The sequence below is a fragment of the Arachis stenosperma genome, chromosome 8 (genome assembly GCF_014773155.1).
Source record: "Arachis stenosperma cultivar V10309 chromosome 8, arast.V10309.gnm1.PFL2, whole genome shotgun sequence".
In the NCBI taxonomy this organism is placed as follows: Eukaryota; Viridiplantae; Streptophyta; class Magnoliopsida; order Fabales; family Fabaceae; genus Arachis; species Arachis stenosperma.
The window spans coordinates 11,931,969-11,950,887 of NC_080384.1; the positions used below are offsets into that span (position 1 = coordinate 11,931,969).

Consider the following 18,919-nt stretch of genomic DNA (forward strand, 5'->3'; position numbering starts at 1 on the left):
ATGCCAATTCATCATGCTTGATAACGTACAGCTACTTAGCGAGCTAGTTATACACTATAGCAAATAAAATATGAATGCAACAATGGTAATCCAAACAAAATCTATTTTTTAATACACACGTAGAACATATGATTAAAAATGAAAAGTTTAAACTTATATCTGCTAAGTTAACTATTACACGGTGCAGACACAGTTGTGAATGACATGCAAAAGCATCTAAGTAAAAATTGCTACTGCGTAAACATTCAGGCGAGTAAAGAAACAACTTATGTGGGTGATTCATGATCATGAATTTAAAACTTTAGGCTTGATAATGCTAATTCTCCTTTACTGACTTTATTCGAGATTTAAAAACAAGAGAACAGTTTGTAAAGTTTAAAAATTTACACCATTTTCCTATTTGCTTATTATCATATTATTTCCGATCAATCCGAAATTGCATAGCTATGGAAAATAAGATGTAACTTTTCTCACGTGTGAATAATCACTTGGGTAAACCAAATTGATGCAAACTTTGTCACATTTTGTTATAGTCTTTAGTTTTTCCATTATAGGATGGGAACATGTACATGAGATGCTACTAGGATCACATGAGATATGAAATGCAATGTACTTACGAGTTCCTCTCTTGTTGAGGCACCTCCGGTTCTTCGAATTCAAATGCGAAAAACCTAGGACACAGCACCCCCTCGCCCGATAGCCACAACTTTCCTAACGTCAGTCTCTCGAGATACAGTGCCTACAAAACACGAGTATATTGCACAATCATATTCGTATTCTTGAAACATCATGTTGTCCAGATATGACAGTTTCACAACGAAATCGTTGCTTACCACTCGCATCATCCCTGTTTTCCTTGCATCGGCTTGATGCGGGTCCCAAAGTGAGTCGAGATAGATCAACTTTATCCGCGGCACATCAATAATCATTAGGTACCAATGCCGGTCACACCACATTGGCTAATAAATCTAAACATACCCCGCATCCCACAACAGCCAATCATGAAACTTATCCATCCAAGTGATCAACGTAAAAGAAATGAGAGCTGTGTACGTACCCTCGTCACACGATCCACCTTGCTCCGCATGTACTTATTACGTATAGATGTCATGTTGCCAGACGTCATGGAATGACCGTCGATTGCAGCTTGCTAACAATTACATATACGCACATCGTTAGAGGATTTGGTCGTCCACGGGCAGGGTCAAATCCCTAAAAAAATTAACGACACAAAACATGTACTATTCGTTTACTTGACCGAAAACTAATGAACAGAGCATTGAAATCATGAAAGTTAGCCTTCAGAATGCACAAGTGGAATCACTATTCTTCATATCTCCTAAGCTAACGTACAGAGCATATATCAAATGCATTTATCGGGAAACAAGAGTCACTTCTTAATACTCATGCTGCATACAGATCGATAATTTGCTCTAACACTAACTTGCTGATTTATATGGTAGTGTCAACTATTTCGAGTATGAAAAATTTTTTGTCACGGGTTTGCAAAAAAATCTCTGCATTCTGTAAGTAAATCGAAGGTAATTAAACAGCTCAAATTTTGGGTAACTAAAAGAGCAAGTGCTGAACATCATATTATTCATTTTTGGTACAGAGTAAAGTGGCCGGTCTTACCATAATATTTGTGGGTAGGAACCAACGTTGTCGCTCGGAAGGAGTCGTCAGCATGCAAACCACAACATTAAGGACCTGCATTATTTCGCCCACAGAAAATCTCGTCAGCAGGATTTACAGAGCTAACAAAGTCAGATTGGCATTCGTTGGAATGATTTGTGAAGTTAGTAATGTTGACTCACATCATTGACAACCTCACATTTTGGAACCAAGGTAAGAAGCGCTCCCCTACTAGAAATACAGTCACCGACGTCGATAAGAATTTCACTGTCGTCACATTAAGGTATATAACAATCGATTAGGATGACCATCATAAAGGGGTGTGCCAAGGGAAAAGTGAGGGTGTGCATCGGGAGGAGGACCATCCTATGTATATGCGGTGACAAATTTTTAATGTTAATACTTTCTACATATCTTAAGTATGTTAACAAAATTTTAATAACTTAATTAATACATCGAAAAGCATGTTAATTAAGAAGTATTTTTTTGTTATCTCAATATTTTCACAATGTTACGTTTAATGTTTAGTACTAGTGCCTTGTCTAAGATTTCGTAACTATCACATTATATATTATTGACGAATAAAAAACATCTCAATATATAATTGTGTGGTAGATAAAGTAATTATTATGCGTAACACTAAAGCTAAAATAAATAAAATAATAAAAATAAAAAACGATATATATATATATATATATATATATATATATATATATATATATATATATATATATATATATATATATATATATATCAAATTTAAGAAAACTATTAAATACTAATAATATCTTCTATATTTAGAAAATCAAACTTAGCATTAGTTAATTAATTGATTGGCTAGAAGGGCAACAATTGTTATTATTAGTTTATCTGTTTGTTTGTTTTTAATTATAAGTAAATTTGATTTTTCGAAGTCCAATAGATTAAATTCATATAGCACGATAATCTTTATTGATATGTTATTATTTAATAATATAAAATTTTTCAACGCATGAATAATTTTTTTTTATATAGGAACAAATACACATCACAAGAAAGATATATATATATATATATATATATATATATATATATATATATACTTTTTTTTTTCTAAAAACTCAATAGGGACAAATGCCCCCAGACTCTAATGAATAGGACCGTGCCCGCGCACACACCACGTGGCTAATCGTACACCGGTGGATAGTGTTAAGTACCTCTTTGGAAGATCTTGGCTAAAGATGTAGGTTGCTACAGCCAACTCCTGCCCGGACAAATTCATTTCGTCCTTCGGACGGAAGACAAGGTTCATTATTTGCAAGATATACTTCAGGTTACCGATAACTTACATACCATATCACGTTATTCAATAATAAGATTTAGCATGGTATATTGAAAGATCGAATGTAAATCCTAACCTGTGGGATTTGCTCAACCTTCATACTAGGCAGACTACCTAAGTTGACCATGTTGTCGGGAGCAGGAGGTCGGTCGTTGCACCTACGCCCTCCGGCTCCTTCAGAACCCACACGTTCAATGTTGGAATCGGTGTGCAATACGGACGTGTCTCCGACGGTGTCAGAGGTTAAATCCACCTGAAATGTGCCACTGGTTGTGTAATGGCAACCTGAAATATCGATAACTGGTCGGTTTATTGCGTTGCATGCTTTCTGGATTTTACCGGTTCGAGGTCGCTTTGCCGGTTTCTTACTTCTCACTAACCTTTTCGGGGATTATGTTCGTTTTCTCATCTGGCAGCATTTGCAACTGCCGCAACACCGCTTCGAAGGTGCAGGAACCGGCATGAAGGATTTTTCGGCTACCAGTTCTTTGATCGCATCTCTAATCTTCGACACCACCTCATCATGTCGGGAAATGGCATCTAACAATCTTTTGAAGTCTTACTTCATACCGAAAATAGTGCTAACAACGGTCTCTGCAACGGGACTGCAATCCTACACGACATAAAGAATAGTGGATTTTACATTATCTCCAGCGGTTGTCTTAGGTACAAAATCAATTTGAGTAATAAGTTGAGGACCCTTACATGGTGGTATGCTCCACAGGAGGACCCACAACTTGTAATTGAGAAGAGAGAACCATCGTCGCCCGTATGCAGAACCATGTAAGAACAATTTTGAATACTCAGAATGCCTATCGCAAAATGGGCCACTTGGAACATGCCTACTTAATAGAAAAATGTGACGACGTCAGGCAGATAGACACGAGCTTACCTGACAGGGGTTTGTTTCGTGCTTTTCTAGACACACGACATAGAGCATGTAGAACTGGGATGGAGCTAACATGGAAAGGGACCATTACACCCCTGAAAAGGGTTGTCACCTGGGTGCTGGCCAATGGAGACACGAGTGGACCTCCCGCAACGAACACATTGGAAGACGTCAACATGCGATTGCAAAATACAAATACAAGGTTGAATCATATAAACACGAACTACTGTTAATCATGAGCTTACATTCATCGTGGTCATAAATGATGGTAACAGTCAAGTACAGAACAGCTACCCACCATTCCTTTCATTGTTTACGAAGTATGGCTAAACAGTCGGGGATTACCGTTCCCAAATTGAAAATACTATGAAAAAGCAGAAAAATTTAACACAAAACACAGACGAGTTTGCGTTCGTGGAATTAAAGGGTATTTCAAGGCATTCCCTTTCTACTACTGCACTGAACCTTAAAATGTCAATCAGGGAAACAAGCACGCGTTAGCCAAATCCGACGTGCCAACAACTGTTAGCAAGAACCCGGTCTTTAAATTTAAACTGGTAACGAACCATGTACACCCGACGAATACTGTTCCCCTGATAAGAAAGCCTCCCTGTTTACCATAACACAGACAAAACGGGGAATAAAAACACAGACGATTGTCAGCAAGGATAGTAACCTGTATGAAATTGGGTAAACCCAGTATGGAGGGCGGTGGCAACGAAGTTTTGCAAAGAGATGACCTTGGGGTGGAGGAGTAATGAATCCAACAAGCCGTGTTGTCGACCGAGACGATCACGGGTGAACCCGACGCTAAAAGCCCCGCTTTTACATAGGCCGACATCTGGAGTAACCCGTACAGGACCCTTCCCGACGACTCCATCGGCGTGACTCGCACATGAAATACAATGGTGGGATCTGACCGAGACGTCCACCTCTGAATGAGGAAACTAGCTTCCCCTCCATAGAATGAACGGAAGACTCGGTGGGGTTGTCGATGCCGCCAATCGAGCAGGGTCTGCAGTCAAAGTGCGATCTCAGAAAGGGAGGCTAGGGCACGACATAGGCTACGGAAGAAACTGTGTCATCTTTTTCCTAAGAAGGAAGCCAAAGCCGACGTGTAGGCCCATTTTTTCCCCGTGGACTGGTTTAACCACCGAATGAGGACCTCTTTTGATGAAAATGTTGTGTACCATGTTTTCATTGTGTAGTAAGAGCTGGGCCCATTTAGGAGTTCCATGGCTGAATGGGTGTTGGGGCTGACAAAATCATGTACGAATGAAAGAACAAGGAACCAAAAACAATCTTCTAACTTGTTGGCCCATAAACTCCATGGGCTAGGGTATTGCTTTATTCCACCTCAACATATGCATAATGAGCTTCGTTTCTCTTTGGATTTGGGCCGGCTTGGCGATTCGGGTCTTGACAAAAAAAAATTCGCATAATGACTTAATGGATAACGCTCCCTGTATAAACTAATTAGGTGGACTGATGAGCGGATAATTTATACGCTTTTTGGCATTGTTTTTAGTATGTTTTTAATAGTTTTAGTTGAGTTTTTATTATATTTTTATTAGTTTTTAGTTAAAATTCACTTTTCTGGACTTTACTATGAGTTTGTGTGTTTTTCTGTGATTTCAGGTATTTTCTGGCTGAAATTGAGGGATCTGAGCAAAAATCTGATCCAGAGACTCAAAAAGACTGCAGATGCTGTTGGATTCTGACCTCCCTGCACTCGAAGTGGATTTTCTGGAGCTACAGAAGCCCAATTGGCGCGCTCTCAACGGCGTTGGAAAGTAGACATCCTGGGCTTTCCAGCAATATATGATAGTCCATACTTTGCCCAAGATTTGATGGCCCAAACCGGCGTTCAAAGTCACCTCAAGAAATTCCAGCGTTAAACGCCGGAACTGGCACCTAGATGGGAGTTAAACGCCCAAACTGGCATAAAAGCTGGCGTTTAACTCCAAGAGGAGTCTCTACACGAAAATGCTTTATTTGCTCAGCCCAAGCACACACCAAGTGGGCCCGGAAGTGGATTTTTATGTCATTTACTGATCTCTGTACACCCTAGGCTACTAGTTCTCTATATATAGGACCTTTTACCATTGTATTTTTCATCTTTGGACATCTAGTTCTTAGATCATTTGGGAGGCTGGCCATTCGGCCATGCCTAGACCTTGTTCTTATGTATTTTCAACGGTGGAGTTTCTACACACCATAGATTAAGGTGTGGAGCTCTGCTGTACCTCGAGTATTAATGCAATTACTATTGTTCTTCTATTCAATTCTGCTTGTTCTTTGTCCAAGATATCACTTGTTCTTCAACTTGATGAATGTGATGATCCGTGACACTCATCATCATTCTCACCTATGAACAAGGTGACTGACAACCATTCTTGTTCTACAAGCATATGAGGCTTAGTGAATATCTCTTGGATTCTTTAATCGGAGTCTTCGTGGTATAGGCGAGAACTGATGGCGGCATTCAAGAGAATCCGGAAGGTCTAACCTTGTCTGTGGTATTCTGAGTAGGATTCAATGATTGAATGACTGTGACGTGCTTCAAACTCCTAGCAGGCTAGGGCGTTAGTGACAGACGCAAAAGTATCAATGGATATTATTCCGGCCTGAACGAGAACCGACAGATGATTAGCCTATGCTGTGACAGAGCATCAGGGACGTATTTTCACTGAGAGGATGGGAGGTAGCCACTGACAACGGTGAAACCCTACATGAGCTTGCCATGGAAAGGAGTAAGAAGGATTGGATGAAGACAGTAGGAAAGCAGAGAGACGGAAGGGAAGGCATCTTCATACGCTTGTCTGAAATTCCTACCAATGAATTACATAAGTACCTCTATCTTTATCTTTATGCTTTTTTCGTTCATCACCATTATACATTTGAGTTTGCCTGACTAAGATTTACAAGGTGACCATAGCTTGCTTCATACCAACAATCTCCGTGGGATCGACCCTTACTCGCGTAAGGTATTACTTGGACGACCCAGTGCACTTGCTGGTTAGTTGTGCGAAGTTGTAGTGATCACAATTTTGTTCACCAAGTTTTTGGCGCCGTTGCCGGGGATTGTTTGTGTATGGACAACTGACGGTTCATCTTGTTGCTTAGATTAGGTATTATTTTTCTTCAGAGTTCTTAAGAATGAATTCTAGTGTTTCAAGGTGATGTTCTTATCATCACCAAAGCTGATTGATCATCATCAATTTAGCTCTTGAATGCAATGTCCTGCTGAAGCTTAGCCGGCCATGTCTAAATTTCTTTAGACTAAAGCTTTAGACTAACATTGCATGATTCCTGGAATTCTCATTAAGAATTTTGATACCTTTATTTTCCTTTTCACTTAATTTTCGAAAAAACCCAAAAAAATTACAAAATCATAAAATCCAAAAATATTTTTTGTTTAAGTCTAGAGTCTCATCTTAAGTTTGGTGTCAATTGCATGTTTCTGTTTTTCTTGCATTTTTCGAATCTATGCATGTGTCTTCACTAATCTTCAAGTTGTTCTCGATGATTTCCTTGTTTTGATCTTTGAATTCTATTGACTTGAGTGTTTTGTTGTTCCTCATATGCATTCTCATTTTGTTAGTGTCAATAATATACAAACTGCTAAGTTTGGTGTCTTGCATGCATTATTATTTGATTTTAGTTGCATTTTGATTATTCCTCATTATTAAAAATCCAAAAATATTTTTAATTTGTGTCTTTTCAAGTCAATAATACAGAGAATTGAAGATTCATAACATACTGCAGAGGAATTATACAGAAAAAGCTGGGCATTCAAAAATGCCCAGTGAAGAAGACAGACTGGCGTTTAAACGCCAGCCAAGGTGCCTGGCTGGGCGTTTAACGCCCAAAAGGGTAGTAGTTTGGGCGTTAAACGCCAGAATGTGCACCATTCTGGGCGTTTAATGCCAGGATGGCTAAAGGGGGAAGATTTTGTTTTCAAAATCAATTTTTTCCAAGTTTTCAAAGTTTTTCAAAATCAAATCTTTTTTAAATCATATCTTTTCAATCAAATGTTTTCAAAATCAATTTCTTTCCTTTTTCAAAGATACTTACTAACAATTAATGATTTGATTGAACATTTTTTGCCTTTTCTGTTGAGGAAGGTTTTATGTTTGAATCATATCTTTTCTTGTTAGGCAAGTCATTAATTTTTAAAATCATATCTTTTCAAATTGTTTTCAAATCATATCTTTTAAAATTGTTTTCAAATCATATTTTCTAAATCACATTTTTTTAAAACCAATCATATCTTCTTAATCACATCTTTTTCAAAATAGTTTTCAATCAAATCTTTTTAACTTCTAATTTCAAAATCTTTTTCAAAAATCACTTGATTTCTTTCCCACTCTTATTTTCGAAAATCAATTAGTGTTTTTCAAAAATTTTTCAAAATCTTTTACTTAATTTTCGAAAATTACTTCCCTTCTTCTCACATCCTTCCGTTTATGGACTAACACTATCCCTTAATGCAAAATTCGAACTCCATCTTCTTTGATAAGTTCGAATTTTCTACTTCTGTCTTCTATTTCTCTTCTTCCTCTGACACCTCAAGGAATCTCTATACTGTGACATAGAGGATTCCATATTTTCTTGTTCTCTTCTCTTTCATATGAGCAGGAACAAAGACAAAGGCATTCTTGTTGAAGCTGACCCTGAACCTGAAAGGACCTTGAAGCGAAAGCTAAGAGAAGCTAAGACTCAACTCTCTGTTGAGGACCTGACCGAATTCTTCAAGGAAGAAGAACCCATGGCAGCCGAAAACAACAACAATGCCAACAATGCAAGGAAGGTGCTGGGTGACTTTACTGCACCTACTCCCAATTTCTATGGGAGAAGCATCTCTATCCCTGCCATTAGAGCAAACAACTTTGAGCTTAAGCCTCAATTAGTTTCTCTAATACAACAGAATTGCAAGTTTCATGGACTTCCATTGGAAGATCCTCATCAGTTTTTAGCTGAATTCTTGCAAATCTGTGACACTGTCAAGACTAATGGGGTAGACCCTGAGGTCTATAGACTTATGCTATTCCCTTTTGCTGTAAGAGACAGAGCTAGAATATGGTTGGATTCTCAACCTAAAGAAAGCCTGGACTCTTGGGAAAAGCTAGTCAATGCCTTCTTGGCAAAGTTCTTTCCACCTCAAAAATTGAGTAAGCTTAGAGTGGAAGTCCAAACCTTCAGACAAAAGGATGGAGAATCCCTCTATGAAGCTTGGGAAAGATACAAACAATTAATCAGAAAATGTCCTTCAGACATGCTTTCTGAATGAAGCATCATAGGTATTTTCTATGATGGTCTCTCTGAACTATCCAAGATGTCTTTGGATAGCTCTGCTGGAGGATCTCTTCATCTGAAGAAGACGCCTACAGAAGCTCAAGAGCTCATTGAAATGGTTGCAAATAACCAATTCATGTACACTTCTGAAAGGAATCCTGTGAACAATGGGACAAGTCAGAAGAAAGGAGTTCTTGAGATTGACACTCTGAATGCCATATTGGCTCAAAACAAGATATTGACTCAACAAGTCAATTTGATTTCTCAAAGTCTGTCTGGAATGCAAAATGCACCAAGCAGTACTAAGGATGCTTCATCTGAGGAAGAAGCTTATGATCCTGAGAACCCTTCAATGGAAGAGGTGAATTACCTAGGAGAATCCTATGGAAACACCTATAATTCTTCATGGAGAAATCACCCAAATTTCTCATGGAAGAATCAAGAGAGACCTCAACAAGGTTTCAACAACAATAATGGTGGAAGAAACAGGTTTAGCAATGGCAAGCCTTTTCCATCATCTTCTCAGCAACAGACAGAGAATTCTAAGCAGAACCCCTCTGACTTAGCAACCATGGTCTCTGATCTAATCAAAACCACTCAAAGTTTCATGACTGAAACAAGATCCTCCATTAGGAATTTGGAGGCACAAGTGGGACAGCTGAGCAAGAAAATTTTTGAACTCCCTCCAAGTACTCTTCCAAGCAATACAGAAGAAAATCCAAAAGGAGAGTGCAAAGCCATAACCATGGCCGAATATGGAGAGGAAAGAGAGGAGGTGGACGCCACTGAGGAAGACCTCAATGGGCGTGCACCAATCTCCTCTGAGTTCCCCAATGAGGAACCATGGGAATCTGAGGCTCAAAATGAGACCATAGAGATTCCATTGGACTTACTTCTGCCTTTCATGAGCTCTGATGAGTATTCTTCCTCTGAAGAGGATGAGTATGTCACTGAAGAGCAAGTTGCTAAATACCTTGGAGCAATCATGAAGCTAAATGACAAGTTATTTGGAAATGAGCCTTGGGAAGATGAACCTCCCTTGCTCACCAAAGAACTGGATGACTTGTCTAGGCAGAAATTACCTCAAAAGAGACAAGATCCTGGGAAGTTTTCCATACCTTGTACCATAGGCACCATGACCTTCAAGAAGGCCCTGTGTGACTTAGGGTCAAGTGTGAACCTCATGCCTCTCTCTGTAATGGAGAAGCTAGGGATCTTTGAGGTACAAGCTGCAAGAATCTCATTGGAGATGGCAGACAACTCAAGAAAACAAGCTCATGGACTTGTAGAGAATGTTTTGGTAAAAGTTGAAGACCATTACATCCCTACTGATTTCATAGTCCTAGAGACTGGGAAGTGCATGGACGAATCCATCATCCTTGGCAGACCCTTCCTAGCCACAGCAAAGGCTGTGATTGATGTTGATAGAGGAGAACTGATCATACAAGTGAATGAAAAATCCTTGGTGTTTAAGGCTCAAGGATATCCCTCTGTCACCATGGAGAAGAAGCATGAAGAGCTTCTCTCAAATTAGAGACAAACAGAGCCCCCACAGTCAAACTCTAAGTTTGGTGTTGGGAGGCCACAACCAAACTCTAAGTTTGGTGTTGAACCCCCACATTCAAACTCTAAGTTTGGTGTTGGGAGGTTCCAACATTGCTCTGAGTATCTGTGAGGCTCCATGAGAGCCCTCTGTCAAGCTACTGACATTAAAGAAGCGCTTGTTGGGAGGCAACCCAATGATTATATTTTATATATTTCTCTTTGTTATTTTATGTCTTTTGTAGGTTGATGATCATAAGAAGTCACAAAATCCATTGAAAAAGCAAAAACAGAATGAAAAACAGGAAGAAAAACAGCACACCCTGGAGGAAGAACCCACTGGCGTTTAAACGCCAGTGAGGCTAGCAATTGGGCGTTTAACGCCCAGTCTGGCACCATTCTGGGCGTTTAACGCCAGAAAGGGGCACCAGACTGGCGTTAAACGCCAGAAAGAGGCAAGAACCTGGCGTTAAACGCCAGGAATGGGCACCAGCCCGGCGTTTAACGCCAGAAATGGCTCAAAACGTGATTTTGAATGCCATTTGGTGCAGGGATGACTTTTCCTTGACACCACAGGATCTGTGGACCCCACAGGATCCCCACCTACCCCACCACCACTCCCTCTCTTCTTCACCCCTTCATCTTCACACACCCTAAACACTACTTCTTCCCCTTCTGGCCTAACCACAAAGCCATCTCCCTCTCCTCCACTTCTTCTTCTTCTACTCTCTTCTTTCTTCTTTTGCTCGAGGACGAGCAAACCTTTTAAGTTTGGTGTGGTAAAAGCATTGCTTTTTGTTTTTCCATAACCATTTATGGCATCCAAAGCCGGTTCAAGTGAGAAGGCATGACCTCAAGCCCATCACTAAGAAGAAGATGGAGCAAACAAGAGACCCCTCTCATCAAGAAATCCCTGAGATACCTCAAGGGATGCACTTTCCTCCACAAGACTATTGGGAGCAACTGAACACCTCCCTAGGAGAGTTAAGTTCCAACATGGGACAACTAAGGGTGGAGCACCAAGAACACTCCATTCTCCTCCATAAAATTAGAGAAGATCAAAGAATCATGAGAGAGGAGCAACAAAGACAAGGAAGAGACATTGAGGAGCTCAATCACTCCATAAGACCTTCAAGAGGAAGAACAAGCCGCCATCACTGAGGTGGACCCGTTCTTTAATCTCCTTGTTCTTTATTTTTCTGTTTTTCAAAAATTATGCTTTATGTTTATCCATGTTTGTGTCTTATGATCATTAGTGTCTTAGTGTCTATGCCTTAAAGTTATGAATGTCCTATGAAATCCATCACCTTTCTTAAAAGAAAACTGTTTTTATCACAAAAGAACAAGAAGTACAGGATTTCAAATTCATCTTTAAAACTAGCTTAATTAGTTTGATGTGGTGACAATAATTTTTGTTTTCTGAATGTATGCTTAAACAGTGCATATGTCTTTTAAATTTGTTGTTCATGAATGTTAAAATTGTTGGCTCTTGAAAGAATGATGAAAAAGGAGACATGTTACTGAGAATCTGAAAAATCATAAAAATGATTCTTGAAGCAAGAAAAAGCAGTGAATACAAAAAAAAAAGAGAGAAAACGAAAAAAAAAGAAGAAAAAGAAAGAAAAAGAAAGAAAAAGAAAGAAATAAAGTTGTGATCCAAGGCAATAAGAGTGTGCTTAAGAACCCTGGACACCTCTAATTGGGGACTCTAGCAAAGCTGAGTCACAATCTGAAAAGGTTCACCCAATTATGTGTCTGTGGCATGAATGTATCCGGTGGTAATACTGGAAGACAGAGTGCTTTGGGCCACGGCCAAGACTCATAAAGTAGCTGTGTTCAAGAATCATCATACTTAACTAAGAGAATCAATAACACTATCTGGATTCTGAGTTCCTAAAGAAGCCAATCATTCTGAATTTCAAAGGATAAAGTGAGATGCCAAAACTGTTCGGAGGCAAAAAGCTACTAGTCCGCTCATCTAATTTGGAGCTAAGTTTCATTGATAATTTGGAGTCTATAGTATATTCTCTTCTTTTTATCTTATTTGATTTTCAGTTGCTTGGGGACAAGCAACAATTTAAGTTTGGTGTTGTGATGAGCGGATAATTTATACGCTTTTTGGCATTGTTTTTAGTATGTTTTTAATAGTTTTAGTTGAGTTTTTATTATATTTTTATTAGTCTTTAGTTAAAATTCACTTTTCTGGACTTTACTATGAGTTTGTGTGTTTTTCTGTGATTTCAGGTATTTTCTGGCTGAAATTGAGGGATCTGAGCAAAAATCTGATCCAGAGACTCAAAAGGACTGCAGATGCTGTTGGATTCTGACCTCCCTGCACTCGAAGTGGATTTTCTGGAGCTACAGAAGCCCAATTGGCGCGCTCTCAACGGCGTTGGAAAGTAGACATCCTGGGCTTTCCAGCAATATATGATAGTCCATACTTTGCCCAAGATTTGATGGCCCAAACCGGCGTTCAAAGTCACCTCAAGAAATTCCAGCGTTAAACGCCGGAACTGGCACCTAGATGGGAGTTAACGCCCAAACTGGCATAAAAGCTGGCGTTTAACTCCAGAGGAGTCTCTACACGAAAATGCTTCATTTGCTCAGCCCAAGCACACACCAAGTGGGCCCGGAAGTGGATTTTTATGTCATTTACTGATCTCTGTACACCCTAGGCTACTAGTTCTCTATATATAGGACCTTTTACCATTGTATTTTTCATCTTTGGACATCTAGTTCTTAGATCATTTGGGAGGCTGGCCATTCGGCCATGCCTAGACCTTGTTCTTATGTATTTTCAACGGTGGAGTTTCTACACACCATAGATTAAGGTGTGGAGCTCTGCTGTACCTCGAGTATTAATGCAATTACTATTGTTCTTCTATTCAATTCTGCTTGTTCTTTGTCCAAGATATCACTTGTTCTTCAACTTGATGAATGTGATGATCCGTGACACTCATCATCATTCTCACCTATGAACAAGGTGACTGACAACCATTCTTGTTCTACAAGCATATGAGGCTTAGTGAATATCTCTTGGATTCTTTAATCGGAGTCTTCGTGGTATAGGCGAGAACTGATGGCGGCATTCAAGAGAATCCGGAAGGTCTAACCTTGTCTGTGGTATTCTGAGTAGGATTCAATGATTGAATGACTGTGACGTGCTTCAAACTCCTAGCAGGCTAGGGCGTTAGTGACAGACGCAAAAGTATCAATGGATATTATTCCGGCCTGAACGAGAACCGACAGATGATTAGCCTATGCTGTGACAGAGCATCAGGGACGTATTTTCACTGAGAGGATGGGAGGTAGCCACTGACAACGGTGAAACCCTACATGAGCTTGCCATGGAAAGGAGTAAGAAGGATTGGATGAAGACAGTAGGAAAGCAGAGAGACGGAAGGGAAGGCATCTTCATACGCTTGTCTGAAGTTCCTACCAATGAATTACATAAGTACCTCTATCTTTATCTTTATGCTTTTTTCGTTCATCACCATTATACATTTGAGTTTGCCTGACTAAGATTTACAAGGTGACCATAGCTTGCTTCATACCAACAATCTCCGTGGGATCGACCCTTACTCGCGTAAGGTATTACTTGGACGACCCAGTGCACTTGCTGGTTAGTTGTGCGAAGTTGTAGTGATCACAATTTCATTCACCATGGACCTCCAGTACGTAAACCCCACCATTATTGGGCACCCATTTAACGAAAAAGAGACAAGAAATGTATCCGGAATACCAGTTATCGCACTCCAACAATACTACAAACTAACAAAAGGGAAAAAAATAACCTAGCCCACACTAAGTAGAAATAGTCCGAACCAGGCTCTCAAAGTCAACCAAGTGTGTGGGTATTAATTTGGGCCTCGAAGCCCGCACGAAAAATCCACAAAAAAAAAGGTGAGGTAAAACTAAGGGAATCTTGCCAGTTTATGCTTTGCCAGATGTCGCCGACCACATGACCAAGGGAATCTTGTGGCAGAGTATAGCCACAAAGCAGGAATTCAAGCAACCGCACTACCTTCATTAGTGATGAGCGGATAATTTGTACACTTTTTGGCATTGTTTTTAGTATGTTTTTAGTATCTTTTAGTTAGTTTTTATTATATTTTTATTAGTTTTTAATTAAAATTCACTTTTCTGGACTTTACTATGAGTTTGTGTGTTTTTCTGTGATTTCAGGTATTTTCTGGCTGAAATTGAGGGATCTGAGCAAAAATCTGATCCAGAGACTCAAAAGGACTGCAGATGCTGTTGGATTCTGACCTCCCTGCACTCGAAGTGGATTTTCTGGAGCTACAGAAGCCCAATTGGTGCGCTCTCAATGGCGTTGAAAAGTAGACATCCTGGGCTTTCCAGCAATATATGATAGTCCATACTTTGCCCAAGATTTGATGGCCCAAACCGGCGTTCAAAGTCACCTACAGAAATTCCAGCGTTAAACGCCGGAACTGGCACCTAATTGGGAGTTAAACGCCCAAACTGGCACTAAAGCTGGCGTTTAACTCCAAGGAGAGTCTCGACACGAAAATGCTTCATTGCTCAGCCCAAGCACACACCAAAGTGGGCCCGGAAGTGGATTTTTATGTCATTTACTCATCTTTGTACACCTTAGGCTACTAGTTATCTATAAGTAAGACCTTTTACTATTGTATTAAAAGACTTTTGGTAGCTATCTTCGTTTTATGCTATCTTAAGATCATTGGGTGGCTGGCCATTCGGCCATGCCTAGACCTTATGCTTATGTATTTTCAACGGTGGAGTTTCTACACACCATAGATTAAGGTGTGGAGCTCTGCTGTACCTCGAGTATTAATGCAATTACTATTATTCTTCTATTCAATTCCGCTTGTTCTTTGTCCAAGATATCACTTGTTCTTCAACTTGATGAAGGTGATGATTGACGCCCATCACCATTCTCACCCATGAACAAAGTGACTGACAACCACTCTTGTTCTACACGCATCTGAGGCTTAGTGGATATCTCTTGGATTTCTGATTGCACGATGCATGGTTGATCGCCTGACAACCGAGTGCTCGCCTGACAAACGAGCCAGCCATTCCGTGAGATCAGAGTCTTCGTGGTATAGGCAAGAACTGATGGCGGCATTCAAGAGAATCCGGAAGGTCTAACCTTGTCTGTGGTATTCTGAGTAGGATTCAATGATTGAATGACTGTGACGTGCTTCAAACTCTAACCTGCTGGGCGTTAGTGACAGACGCAAAAGAGGGATTCTATTCCAGTAGGAGCGGGAACCGAACCGGTGATTGGCCGTACTGTGACAGAGTGCGTGAGCATTAGCTTTCACTGCGAGGATGGGAGGTAGCCACTGACAACGGTGAAACCCTACACGAGCTTGCCATGGAAAGGAGTAAGAAGGATTGGATGAAGGCAGTAGGAAAGCAGAGAGACGGAAGGGAAGGCATCTTCATACGCTTGTCTGAAGCTCTTACACCAATGATATACATAAGTATCACTATCTTTATCTTTTATGTTATTTCGTTCATCATCATATACATTTGAGTTTGCCTGACTAAGATTTACAAGATGACCATAGCTTGCTTCAATGCTAACAATCTCCGTGGGATCGACCCTTACTCACGTAAGGTATTACTTGGACGACCCAGTGCACTTGCTGGTTAGTTGTGTGAAGTTGTAGTGATCACAATTTCGCGCACCAAGTTTTTGGCGCCGTTGCCGGGGATTGTTCAAGTTTTGAGCAAGCTTTTGGTAACAATGCCTGGGATTGTTCAAGTTTGGACAACTGACGGTTCATCTTGTTGCTTAGATTAGGTATTTATTTTTTTTCGAAATTCTTGAAGATGAATTCTAGAGTTTCATGATGATTTGTTGAAATCTGGCTGGCTGAGAAGCCATGTCTAATCTGATTGGACCGAGGTTTCAACTTATCACCACAAGAGCTTGTTGATTTTCATCAATTTTGCTTTTGGAGCAGTGATCCGCTAAGGCTTGGCTGACCTTTGGTCATGTCTAGTGTTTTGGACCGAAGCTTTCTTTGAAAGCTTGGCTGGCTGTGAAGCCATGTCTAATTCCTGGACCGGAGTCTTAGACTAGCATTGCACTGATTCCTGGAATTCTCATTAAGAATTTTGATGTCTTTTTCCACTTAATTTTTGAAAAATACAAAAAAATTTACAAAATCATAAAAACCAAAAATATTTGATGTTTCTTGCTTAAGTATAGTGTCTCATCTTAAGTTTGGTGTCAATTGCATGCATTCATTCATGTGTCTTATGGATCCTCAAGTAATTCTTGATGATTTTTGTGTTCTAATCTCTAAATTCTATTGACTTGACGTATTTTGTGTGTCTCATATGCATTCTCACATTGTTAGTATCAGTAGTATACAAACTGCTAAGTTTGGTGTCTTGCATGCATTGTTATTTGATTCTTATTGCATTTTGATTATTAAAAAAATCCAAAAATATTTTTAATTTGTGTCTTTTCAAGTCAATGATACAAAGAATTGAAGATTCAGAACATACTGCAGAGGAATTATACAGAAAAAGCTGAGCATTCAAAAATGCCCAGTGAAGAAGGCAGACTGGCGTTTAAACGCCAGCCAGGGCACCTGGTTGGGCGTTTAACGCCCAAAGAGGTAGTATTTTGGGCGTTAAATGCCAGAATGTATACCATTCTGGGCGTTTAACGCCAGGATGGTGCTAGGGGGAGAATTTTGTTTTCAAATCATTTTTTTTCAAGTTTTCAAAGTTTTTCAAAATCAAATCTTTTTCAAATCATATCTCTTCAAACAAATGTTTTCAAAATCAATTTCTTTCCTTTTTCAAAGATACTTACTAACAATTAATGATTTGATTGAACATTTTTTGCCTTTTCTGTTAAGGAAGGTTTTATGTTTGAATCATATCTTTTCTTGTTAGGCAAGTCATTAATTTTAAAATCATATCTTTTCAAATTGTTTTCAAATCATATCTTTTAAAATTGTTTTCAAATCATATCTTTTCAATTACATCTTTTAAAACCAATCATATCTTCTTAACCATATCTTTTTCAAAATAGTTTTCAATCAAATCTTTTTAACTTCTAATTTCAAATCTTTTTCAAAAATCACTTGATTTCCTTCTTACTTTTATTTTCGAAAATCAATTAAGTGTTTTTCAAAAATGTTTTCAAAATCTTCTAATCAATTTTCGAAAATTACTCCCCTCCTTCTCACATCCTTCTATTTATGGAGTACCACTCCTTCTCAATGCACAATTCGAACCTTATCTAATTAAAGTTCGAATTCTTCTTCTCCTTCTTCTTTCTATTTCTCTTTTCCTCTGACACCTCAAGGAATCTCTATACTGTGACATAGAGGATTCCACATCTTCTTTTTCTCTTCTCTTTCATATGAGCAGGAGCAGAGACAAAGGCATTCTTGTTGAAGCTGACCCTGAACCCGAAAGGACCCTGAAGAGAAAGCTAAGAGAAGCCAAAGCACAACTCTCTTTAGAGGACCTGACCGAATTCTTCAAAGAAGAAGAAGACATGGCAGCCGAAAACAACAACAATGCCAACAATGCAAGGAAGGTGCTGGGTGACTTACTGCACCTACTCCCGACTTTATGGGAGAAGCATCTCTATCCCTGCCATTGGAGCAAACAACTTGAGCTTAAGCCTCAATTAGTTCTCTAATGCAACAGAATTGCAAGTTCCATGGACTTCCAATGGAAGATCTCATCAGTTCTTAGCTGAATTCTTGCAAATCTGTGACACAGTCAAGACTAATGGGGTAGACCCTGAGGTCTACAGACTGATGCTATTCCCTTTGCTGTAAGAGACAGAGCTAGAATATGGTTGGACTCTCAACCTAAAGAAAGCCTGAACTCTTGGAAAAGCTAGTCAATGCCTTCTTGGCAAAGTTCTTTCCACCACAAAGATGGAGTAAGCTTAGAGTGGAAGTCCAAACCTTCAGACAGAAGGATGGAGAATCCCTCTATGAAGCTTGGGAAAGATACAAACAATTAATCAGAAAATGTCCCTCAGACATGCTTTCTGAATGGAGCATCATAGGTATTTCTATGATGGTCTCTCTGAACTATCCAAGATGTCTTTGGATAGCTCTGCTGGAGGATCTCTTCATCTGAAGAAGACGCCTACAGAGGCTCAAGAGCTAATGAAATGGTTGCAAATAACCAATTCATGTACACTTCTGAAAGGAATCCTGTGAATAATGGACTAATCAGAAGAAAGGAGTTCTTGAGAT

General features: G+C 39.5%; 2 non-coding genes across 2 annotated transcripts; both read right to left on the reverse strand.

Moving 5' to 3' along the window:
• Nucleotides 1–9,021: 9,021 nt before the first annotated feature.
• LOC130947063 (small nucleolar RNA R71) lies at nt 9,022–9,129 on the reverse strand. The gene has a single exon (XR_009072475.1). It is a non-coding gene; the product is annotated as a small nucleolar RNA R71 (small nucleolar RNA).
• Nucleotides 9,130–18,599: 9,470 nt separating this feature from the next.
• On the reverse strand, nt 18,600–18,707 carry LOC130947029 (small nucleolar RNA R71). Its single transcript, XR_009072443.1, has one exon. It is a non-coding gene; the product is annotated as a small nucleolar RNA R71 (small nucleolar RNA).
• Between the last annotated feature and the right edge of the window lie 212 nt (nt 18,708–18,919).